Here is a 12,109-nt window from a genome sequence, read left to right as displayed (position 1 = left end):
CCTCTGTGGACACGAGTACAAATACATGCAGGGACTAAACAAGCATAAAAGAAAATGTTTGGTCTTCCTCAATCAGCAGTCATCAGGCAGTCTCCATCTGGGTTCGAGTTCCAGTTCCAGTCTACTTGAACATATGTCCCAGGAGAGTTCAGACAGAAGCTGATATCCATCAGACGTGGCAGTGTTCAATGACATTCAGCACAAACCAATTCATCAATTTATGCTTGAGTTCTGTTCAATCTTTCTTCAGCCGCTGTCATCCGTTTCTCGATCTCAGCTCAGACAGCTTCTTTTCGAAGAGGGGGCGGACGGGTAGCCCTGTGGTTAAAGCGTTCGCTCGTCATGCTGAAGACCCGGGTTTGATTCCCGACAAGGGTACAATGTGTGAAGCCCATTTCTGGTGTCCCCCGCCATGATATTGCTGGAATATTGCTAAAAGCGGCGTAAAACCATACTCACTCACTCACTTCTCAAAATATCACTCTGAAGTATGACCGATGTTATTCTCTTTTTTCAGAAGACAATTTCTTCATGGATTTGACCCATTTTCTTTGGGTTCCTTTTATTCTCTTTCTGATTCTGTTTTTGGATGGTGAATAGCCCCTTTCTGCATTTGATGAGATCAGCATCTTTGTCTTATTGTCCCAACATTTCAGGTTTTTGTCTAGACTTTGATCAAGTACATGGTGTGACAGTGGTGTAAAAGCTTAAACATGAAAGCCATGCATATATTCCTCCTTTATCAACGTTTAAAATGTCAGCACAAGGAAATCAGATGAGCTTGTTGGATGATGCAAAGTGCTGTCTGTCCCTATATCTCCTATGGTGTGCTGCTATGTCTTCCTTATATAAGTTGTATGTAGAAACGGACACCATGCTGCACTTTTACGGAGTGGTAATTTATTATAGGGGGTGGGGGTGAGATCAAGGGTGGAAAAGTAACGCAGTGACCGAGGGGCCTTGACACAATTTACCACAATCAGATATGAGTGGGGGATGGGCAAGATGAAAAAATGACATACCGAATTCGACGTAATAAGTGCCCCGCTCTAATAAGCACCCACAGCGATATTTGCTAATATATTGGCAAGTGAATAATCCCAATTAGCACCCCTTCCGATTGATCAATGTACACAAGACTTATTTATTCATGTATAATATGCACTCGTGTGTTATATGCACCCTTAATTATAGGCAATTAAATTCTGGAAAAATATATCTGTCGTATATAAACAGTTCAGGCCGTCAGCCTAAAACACGAAATTTATCTTTCAACTCTGTTTTTTCCACCAAAATAATATTCTAATAAGAGCCCCCTATTTCTAATTTTGAGAGCGCCTGGGCGCTTATTACATTGAATACGGTAGTTCTATTTTTCAAATGAAAAGTTGTTTTCGATTTGAACATTCTTTAGGGACTGGTGATTTATTATTTTTAGTTTTTGGGCGGGTGGGGGGGTGGGGGGGGGGGGGTCAGCAAAATATATGATACAGTGGTTAGAACAATCCCTCCAACGCTGCGCCACCCCACCCCAATCCCGTTTTTCAGGAAATTTTAGAAAATTTTCAGCCAGTTAAATATGACCATGGCATGTGCGTGTCTGTATTGATAATTGTCAATTTTATGGACAATAGTCATTTGTACTTCAGAAGGAAATTATTTGAATGTTAAAATGGAAATGTTTCATTCACAATATGGTGCAATATTATATTCAAGTTTCGCTTATTCACTATGTAGATCTGGAGAATCAATATCATAGCGTGTCTGTAAAATATGTCTCATTTGTAGCTTTTGGAAGACCTTCTTCGTTTCCATGATGCATAATCCAATGTTTTAGTGCCACATATCTTTTATGTATTTTTGCAAAGAAAACTAATGATCATGAAGGTATGTCTCCAAGTAAAGGAATTCATTGTTCGTCCATTGTGTACATAGTTGTATTCTGCATTTGAACTATGAATTAGTTATGTATATGGTCAGTTAGTAACTACATGCAACACCAAGGGAAGATAGTGATGCTATGCGTGTGCAACTGTTTCTGTATTGTTGTGTTCCACCTTCAAAACTTATTCTCAGATCGCTGATTATAGTGACCATGACTTTGATATATCCACAGCAATTTATGATGACAAGAATTTTTCGTTTTAGAGAAATGCTGTTGGTGTGCAATCTATATTCCTACTTTGTTGAAGAAACAAACCTGATGTTGCCTTTGTTACACTGATTCCGTTTCCATTGCATTTAAACAGGAGAACATGATTGAGTAAGGGAATATCCAGTAGGATTTCAGGTAGTCCTGCACCATGACTGGAATTTATATTTTTTGGGTATTTTTTTTTTTTACTAAAAGCCTAGGCAAGTCTAGTTTGCTTGATTCCACATAAAAACAGCAGAAGAATAAAGGTTCTTTCGGAAAATATTTTTATTATTTTAAAGACGTGCTTTCATTGACTAAGTTTTAGTCTAGATTTCATGACGCTTGCAGTTGAACAATGGCAACAGGCACCGTCCAACAATAGGCTTTTGTAGATTATACACAAACATGGATTTGATCATATGATGAATAGTGTTATCAGTGGGATAAACCAATCTGATCTACTAGATATGATCCGATAAATATGCAAATCAGGTCGCCTGGCAGGAACGAGTTTCAAGCTCTATACACCGATTCAATGCCTTCTTTTTCAATAGATTTTTGACTCCCATTCACAGTATGTTGCTGACCTTCTGTAGACAGATGGGTAAGGCACATTTGGCACTATATGATAAATTAGGCGATTAACTCAAACATTGTATTCATACTCAGCTTCAAAATGTTTCTTAATTGAGTTAAAGTACATTTTAGACATCCAGTATTATGTTAAAGATAGTATTACCCTCATATGGTTCTGTATTGTAAATATTATATAATAGGAATAAGACATACCGTATTCGACGTAATAAGCGCCCACGGTGATATTTGCTAATATATTGGCTAGTGAACAATCCCAATTAGCACCCCTTCCAATTGATCAATGTACACAAGACTTATTTATTCGTGTATTATATGCACCCTTAATTATGGGCAATTAAATTCTGGAAAAATATATCTGTTGTGTATAATACGCACAGACTTTTCTTTTGTATCATTTCAGGTCATAAACCTAGAAATTTACGATCTTTCAACTCTGTTTTTTTTCCCGCCAAAATTATATTCTAATAAGAGCCCCCTATTTCTAATTTTGAGAGTGCCCAGGGCGATTATTACGTTGAATACGGTATATATATTTGCTCGCCAAAGACTCACATAATACAATTTCTATTCCTGGCATATATTTCGATACTCAACACTCGGCCAGTAATTTATATTTGCCACAAAGCTCACTTTTGTATTTCCCAACATGTGAGGCATATCACTGAAGTAGTAGGATTTCTAGACTAACATTTAGTCCCAGAAATATCGGTAATGTTAACTTATTTGCAATGCTTAGAGCTGAGGCAATCTAGACTTGCCTAATCATTCAGGACTTGAGTTGGATTCTGGGAGACAGACTGTAGGATTTCTGTAATTTCTTGTATTATGTTCCAGTTATTGTAAACATTAAGAGAAACCCTAATGATCTTTTTGGATGCCTCATTTGGTATCATCCACAATATTCAGATTGTTTTTAGTGGTTGTTTTTTGCAGGAAAATGAAACAACAATTATTTCAGTGTGAATCGTTGCTATGGGGATAAACATTTTATTGAAAGATTCTAAAAACTTTTTTTGATTGATTTCAAGAATGTTTAGAATGACTCTGTTAGATTGCAGAAGGCTTTGTCTAATCTGTATTCCCTCAAATGTACATACTTTTTGTATTTACCGTATGTGTGTAAACTAACTTTACTGAAACAGCAAATATTCTACGACACAATTTGATCTTTCCAACAGGGAATCAGTTTTGATACTGTTTCCGAAGAACTACTTCTTAGACAGCTGGCAGTGAAAAGAAGACGTCTGTTGTAAAATCCTAAGATTTTTATAGTGTGAGAACAGCTGAAATGTCTGTGATGTAATAGAGGTCGTATTCTTAGAATGATACACAATGATAACTACTGTTTCATATTTCTGTGACACGATGTAACTTTTTGTTGCTTTCAGGGTCATCAGTCCAAATGGCTGACTTAACGCAACAACTCAGCACTCACAGAGGCAGTTTAGACATTTGGGGCTTTCAGGTTCAGGATCATGGTGTTCCAAACATTCTAAGCAGCGAACATGTTACTTTAGACAGTTTAGACGGTTTTCGTTCTTTCAGAGGAGACAAGCCTGTTTTCCCATGTGCAGAGTGTGGTAAAGTTTTCACTGCTCTTCAGTCAATGAAACAACACAGAGCAGCCATTCATGACAAAGTGAAATTTGTATGTCAGTGTGGAAAATCTTTCTCTTTTCGTAACACTTTACAACGGCATCAGAAATATAATTGTTTATTGCTGAGACAATGAAGATCAGTTTCAAGGAAAGGGGCGGTCGGGTAGCCTAGTGGTTAAAGCGTTCGCTTGTCACGCCGAAGACCCGGGTTCGATTCCCGACATGGGTACAATGTGTGAAGCCCATTTCTGGTGTCCCCTGCTGTGATACTGCTGGAATATTGCTAAAAGCGGCGTAAAACCATATTCACTCATTCACTCTTGACCTTGCGTTATATGATATACACAAGCAATCACAAATTGTACAATGGACAGTTTTTAGGAGAGATTTCTGATGATAATTGAAATGTTTTTCATCGCTTTTACGTACATATTTTGAAGAAACTGCAAAACAAAATAATGAACAGTTTTGTCTGTTAAAAAACAAACAATCCTTACAGTTTGACCATGATGTCTTTCAGTACTACTTGTCCTAAGTCCCCCCCAAAAAAAATCTGAGTGGTGTATGTTTCTTATCCTTGATTATACAGTGTAACACAGTTCATGGACAGTAGATAATCATGGACACTAGATGACTGGGTGGCCATGTTCAGCAGCTGGACTCTTGGGAGTTTCTAGGGCTTCGGTCCTGCCCAACACTGAACTGAAGCACATGTGGTGTCTCCTTGGGCAAGTGACTTGAAATATGCCTCTGTTCACCCAATAGTGACTGGGTAATCGTAGGAGGTGGTAATGTGATTGTTAGCCCTCTAGTGTCTCGCAGGCTTTATTCCATTATGAATACCCCGGACCAATTCATCACCCTTCTTCATGAGTCACATGACACTTGTCCAATCAAATTACACAATTCTCTCATGATTAAAACTGATTCATCTTGTCGTGTAACAACAGAGCATTGTTGAATGTCCCGTGTCTGACATTAATAATCAAGAATACATCCAAAGTTTATTGAAAACTGTGTTCTGTGTCATTGAAAAATTTCTTTACTTCATCATCGGGGCGGTCGGGTAGCCTAGTGGTTAAAGCATTCACTTGTCACGCCGAAGACCCGGGTTCAAATCCCGACATGGGTACAATGTGTGAAGCCCATTTCTGGTGTCCCCCGCCGTGATATTGCTGGAATATTGCTAAAAGCGGCGTAAAACCACACTCACTCACTCACTCACTCACTCACTCACTCTTTACTTCAGGGGCTAAATTCTGCCTTCACTGTTTTGAACCTTGGTCTAGCTTATAAAGAAGGCTCGTTTTGACAGGTTGTTGGTTTCAAGCTGTAAGTGAGTGAACTGATGAAGACGATGACATCACTTCCCAAATGAAGCCCTGGTGGTGGACAGGTTCAGGGTAGTTAGCATGATAGAACAGCGATATGATACGCTGGTTACTGTAACTCTTGAAATTAATAATCTCCAAATTAATACGAATGCTGACCCCTAGTAAAAAATGCAACTCAATATCGGTGCAACTCGGTTCGGTTCGCCCCAATTATGTTTCTAGGTTTGTCAGCACCATACCCTTGCTTGTGGATTTCACCGAAGTGGTAATCGTCTGAGACCTGCATCACTTTGGGCTTTCGTCTTACATTAAGCTGACACGCTGTGATATAACTGGAATACTGTTAAAAGCGGCGTTGAATCCAACTCACTCACTTACTCACTCACAATCATCACTTGTCATCAAATCAGACCTACTTTGTTTTATCACTGTTTTAGCAATATTTGACATTGATTACATTTTGTGAATATTTAAGCACCGAAACATGTTGGATTATGATCTGAGAGTAAGATCTTGTGTCAATTTCATATTTTAATATCGGTGAATTCATTTTGTAAATTACATTTGTCATATCATGACTTTTATCTTGCATACGATGTGATCTGTGTACAGATCATGTAATCATCTGGACATCATGTTAAAATGTTATTCTGTTTGTAAGATACATGTATGTATTAGTGAGAGATATGTGAATAAATATTTGTTGATAATTTGTGTTTGTCTCATATATGCAAGAAAATATGAAACGTCATTCCTAGAGAATAACCTGTGTCGATTTTCCAACAAAACAGATTCCATTGGGCGTAGAAGGCAACATAGTCTTAAAAATTATATACATGGATCGCTGAAAATCAGCGATGGAGTCATGACACCAGAGGGGAGGTCGGGTAGCCTAGTGGTTAAAGCGTTCGCTCGTCACGCCGAAGACACTGGTTCGATTCCCAACATGGGTACAATATATTGCTAAAAGCGGCGTAAAACCACTCACTCATGACAACAGGTGTTTGGGAAAGGGGGAAGCATGTAAACCATGAATTGGGGAATTCTGTTCATCTTTTCAATCTATGATTGTTGGTTCGAATCCCGGTTCGCCCCGATTATGTTTCTAGGTTTGTCAGCACCATACCCTTGCTCGTGGGTTTCACCGAAGTGGTAAACGTCTGAGACCTGCATCACTTTGGGCTTTCCTCCCACATTAAGATGACACGCTGTGATATAACTGGAATACTGTTTAAACCCAGTAAAGCGTTAAACCCAACTCACTCACTCACTCACTCAACAGTGTGAAGTACAATTATTTTTTCAAGAATTTTCAGGACAATTGATGTTTTGTTTATAAAATTTCAGTCAAATAGATGAAAATATTTAGTTGTAAATTTCCAATCGTACCGTTATGTGTCGCTGTAAGGGAGGTCGATAATTAGATGTCCTCAAATCAAACAATGTGGATTCAAATCTCGCTGTCAAATTCCCTTGTCAAAATATAAAAAAGTATTTCCGTCTATTCCAAGTGTAAATTAATTGAAATGTTGGTTCAAGATAATGTATACTTGACAAACAACTGTCCATTCCTGAAAAATAATTGAGCGTTTGAACAATACAATGACGTCACAGATGTGTTTTAACTGACATTACTTGTGATTCAAACGTTGATAATCTATTCAAAACATGGGTGCAATGTGTGAAGCCATTTCTTGGTGCCCCAAGCTGTGATATGGCTGGAATATTGATACACATCATTAACCCCATCACAATATGTGTTGCACAATAGTATATGAATCGTGATGCAACTCAGTATACTGTGTGAATCTGTTTGCATGATTCACAATACTGTGTGAATTATTATATGTAATGTATTGTATGTCACAATCTTCATCCCACATAGACCGCCACCGTGGTGTAGTGGTTAGAGCATCTGCCAAAAAGCAGGTTGGTGGTTCAATCCTCTGGCCGCATCATACCAAAAGAATTAAAAGATGGTACACACACACACACACACACACATCGATGTATAAGTGCAATAAACTTAATGAGTAGTTACGTCCCACTTCACGAAATAGTTGCCCAGTGACACTTAAAAAAATACATTAATTTTTAGCCTTACATGAGACATAGAATTCTTCATTAACGTATTTAACACAGGAATATTAGCTCCATTCTGCTAACCAGATGTGTACATCATGCAATGAATGTGTCACCATATTAATTTTGCGTGTCGACACCAAGCCTAAAATATTAAATTTATGTATATAGCCCAAACTTTTAAACTTACAAAACACCGTATCATTACTAAAAAAACCTGAGTAATATTAGTTAGATTGAATAATAGTCTCACCCGTGGGGTTGGGTTTTCAGCTGCATTATCAGACCCGTGAAGATTCGGGGTAGAATAGATCTTCAGCAACCCATGCTTACCGTAAAAGGCGACAATGCTTGTCGTAAGAGGAGACTAACGGGATCGGGTGGTCAGGCTCACTGACTTGGTTGATGCATTTTATCGTATCCCATTTACGTGGATCGATGTTCATGATGTCAACCACTGGATTGTCAGGTCCAGACCGATTAATTACAGACCGCCGTGATATAGCTGGAATATTGCCGAGTGTGGCGTTAAACAACAAACTAACAAACAAAATAGTGTCTACTTCAGTCATTATGTTTATTCAGCAAGGTTCCGTAGGCCATCGACCCATGTGACAACAGTTGTACACCAGCCATTATTGTAATTTAAATTTGGGGGCGGTCGGGTAGCCCAGTGGTTAAAGCGTTTGCTCGTCACGCCGAAGACCCGGGTTAGAATCCCGACATGGGTACAATGTGTGAAGTCCATTTCTGGTGTCCCCCGCCGTGATATTGCGGGAATATTGCTAAAAAAGGCGTAAAACCAAACTCACTCACTGCAATTGAAATTTACATCAGCAGAATTGTCCTTAATTGCATAGACTTAAATATACATAGCCACATATCTTATCATATTACATTTATCACTTGTCATCAAGACATTGAATGTATGTACTTTTCTCACTTAAACTTATTCCCCTAAACATGTGATCTAATGATGAAATATTAACAATTCTTTCTCCAAAGTTGACACATACATATTAAGTAATATTTGGTTGATATTCAACACCCATTATTGATCCCAACTTTTAACACGTTGTGTGTAGACTGAAGGGCTGAGAGGTCCCTGTACCCTATTAGTGTTGTGACAAGACAGGAACTGGATGGACACAGCGGTTACAGATGAATAGCAGCTGAGTGCGACGGTTTTTTTAAGTCATCTTGTATGGTCTCGAACCTGAACATGTGCCAATAGGTCTGAGTTTGTTGACAATGTGATTAACAGAACATGCTGTTTACTTATGTCACACTGACTGGATGCGTTTTTTGAAACTGGTAAAATGAACGACTATTAAAAACAATGAAAAATGCAAGAGTGAAGGTGATGGGAAAAGTTACCCAGAGCCCAGTGGTTTAGTCCATACACATACAATGCATGACAAGTAACAATCACTGTGGTATAAATTGGTTCTTTCCAGATGTAACTGAACTGCACTCTTGGAAGTTGAAAATTAGCTCTTATTATATGTATGATCCCTCAATAATACCAGGGGAGCTTAAGGTGAACGTCATGAAAAATTGACACTGTGCTAAGGAGGGGGTCGCCAACATTTATGAAATCTATAAAGAGGGGCGGGGGGGGGGGGGGGGGGGGGGCGGAGAGACACAGTTCTATTTCCCATAAATCTTTAAAGAATAAGTTTGAACATCATTTTGTGACTGGTCATCAATGGACAATCCTACCCCTGGCAAGGACGGCCTTTAGGTCCCTCTGTCATAGGTAGAGGTAGATATGTATTAAATAACCAGTCCCTAAGTGCCTACTGCAATAAATTTGTTTTGTTTTTTTCTATTTGGATGATTTCTATCAATACCCCTACTTTATAAGTGAAGGTAAAACGATGCTTTGCTAAATCCAGAATGACCTAAAGCCTGTCATCTACCCTGAATCTTTTGCTACTTCCAGATTATGGACTTCTTGAAACATATGACAAGCCATGTGGACTTAAGGACACGCGTGACGGCAGTTATGGACAATCCTTCCCCTGGCAAGGACGGCCTTCGGGTCCCTCTGCCACTCCACTTTCTGATGCTCGTGGTACCATCCGTAGTTTTGGAGCTGCGCTTGTGGGAGAGCAACAGTTCCCAAGCGAGTCCCAGTTTCCTTGTGACATGTGCGGTAAAGTGTTTTCACAGTCTCGGTACAGAAAGCGCCATCTGGAGGTGACCCATTACAAGCTGACCTACCCCTGCGTGTGTGGCAAGGTGTACAAGTACGTCAGTGCACTCCAGAGACATCAGAGGGCGTGCAGCATCGCACATGCAACATTTTCTCAGTGATATCTCCTGCTCGATGACAGCCTGGTGAATACCTATCTTGTCTTTTGTTTCAATGAATCCAACCTCGATGTTTCTTCAGATATCTGCTTAAATAGATTTTGAGTTTTCATTGTAAATATTATCAGTGGCGTGAGTGAGTGAGTATGGTTTTAGGCCACTGTTAGCAATATCCCTGCAATGTCACAGCGCGGAACATCAGAAATGGGCTTCACACATTGTACCCATGGAAATTGAACAGGGTATTCGGTATGATGAGCAAACACTTTAACCACTAGGCTACACAACCACCCCATTCTCAGTTGAAGAGGAAGTTCAATTACATCCAATGAATTTTCTTCTCTAATTCCCTAGGGGCACGGGTGGCCCAGTCGTCTAAGGCGCCGCGATTCGCTGTGCAGAGTTGCGTCCCGTGGACACGCCAGAAACCTATGATTGTGGGTTTGAATCCCGGTTCGCCCCGATTATGTTTCTAGGTTTGTCAGCACCATACCTATGCTCGTGGGTTTCACCAAAGTGGTAAACGTCAGAGACCTGCATCACTTCGGGCTTTCCTCCCACATTAAGCTGACACACCATGATATAACTGGAATACTGTTAAAAGCGGCGTTAAACCCAACTCACTCACTCACTCACTCACTCACTCACTCACTCTAATTCCCTCACAATATAAGTACAACTTAATCTATTTTAGACTGTCTGTATCAGGGGTTACATAGCCAACATTATCAATGAAGAGACATTTTGAGAAATGCCTGTTATAAACTGGCAGGCAAATAAAGTACACACTTGAAAATTGAATTTGACCAAACAATTACAAACAAAACGTTACTAGGCAGAAAACAGTTCCTGAAAAAATGCAAACTTTAGGTCCAAAACACAACTCTGATTCCCCGTAACCGTATCACATACATCACCATGGAATAATCATTTCTTGTTTACTTCATCTATAGGCACCATTAAACATGGGTGTATACTTTCCTTTGCCAGGCTGTTGATAATTATATATAAAACTTCATATTTTTGCCTCAGACAATATCGATAGGAATTTAAACATGCCGATAGTATTGTCGATAGTATGCATAACAATCGATAGTTTTAAATGTCGTAATTAGTTATGAATAAACATAAATTATGCAAATTTCAAACCTGCTGGTGAGCAAGGATAATGATTCAGATTAGAGTTACTTCCCTTTGGGAGAAAAATGGCCGTAATGTTGGTTTACTACTATCCCAATATTATTGCAATAGTTGACAACTATCGCAATACCATTGCAATAGTGTTGGCAGTTATTGTAAAGTAAAAATATATTTCAGGGCATAATCATTTGCAGAAGCCCGACAAAGGACAGCAGTTGACCAGGTCGTTATTATAGCATAGATGATCGAATGTGAAGCTATTCCCCAACATGAACAAAACAACAAACAGAAGTATAAGCTTGATGACTGTAAGAAGCAAAACTCACAGTGGAGGTCCTTCTATTTACAAAGAGCAACGTCATAGAACATAACACTGGATGACGCCACATACGAAAAATGTGACGCCAATGACACCACATAACAATAGAATAGAAAGCAGCCTATCGAAGGGCTAATGCGAGCTGCTACTAAGTTACTCTAGCCCGCAGATTTCTGACAACATGTGGGCATATTTATGATAATTTTATCCATTTTAAAATTAATGCAATAGAATCGCAATAGTGAAAATAGCCCCATTCGTCACCCCTAATTACAACATTATACATTGTCTATCTTTACTACTTTCAGATATTCTTGTTGAACAAAGCCGAGGGGTGGAGAGAAAACAAGCAAGATACTCTCATTTGACTCACCGCACGGCACCCCATCCTCTCCATGCGGCATTCCTTCTTCCCCATGAAGGTGGAGATGAGGACAGTCTTGATGCCGGCTCCTGGGGAGGTCCTGAACTCTCTCCAGGAGGTCCTCCTGCAGATGCTCATGGAGGTCCTGATGATCTTGGGCAGTCTTCAGTTCACAGGAAGAGGTGGATGTGCCCACATTGTGGGAGGGAGTTCACTGCTAAA

The 12,109-nt window shown here is 39.4% G+C and overlaps 1 protein-coding gene across 2 annotated transcripts in view; it reads left to right on the top strand.

Moving 5' to 3' along the window:
- LOC139447746 (uncharacterized) overlaps window positions 1–12,109 on the top strand; it is a 166,463-nt gene that overhangs the window by 86,024 nt on the left and 68,330 nt on the right. The window contains exon 3 of one of the 2 annotated variants that reach the window (XM_071229228.1): window positions 4,123–6,345. The exons of the other annotated variant lie outside the window; for it this stretch is intronic. The gene's annotated coding sequence lies outside the window, so the exon portion shown is untranslated. Of the gene's footprint in view, window positions 1–4,122; window positions 6,346–12,109 lie in introns of those variants that run through there. 2 annotated transcript variants of the gene reach the window in all.

Source organism: Haliotis cracherodii, unplaced genomic scaffold (assembly GCF_022045235.1).
Source record: "Haliotis cracherodii isolate W230 unplaced genomic scaffold, xgHalCrac1.p SCAF_7, whole genome shotgun sequence".
NCBI lineage: Eukaryota > Metazoa > Mollusca > Gastropoda > Lepetellida > Haliotidae > Haliotis > Haliotis cracherodii.
Note: the sequence above shows the minus strand (reverse complement) of the source record. Positions and strands in the feature narration are given on the sequence as shown.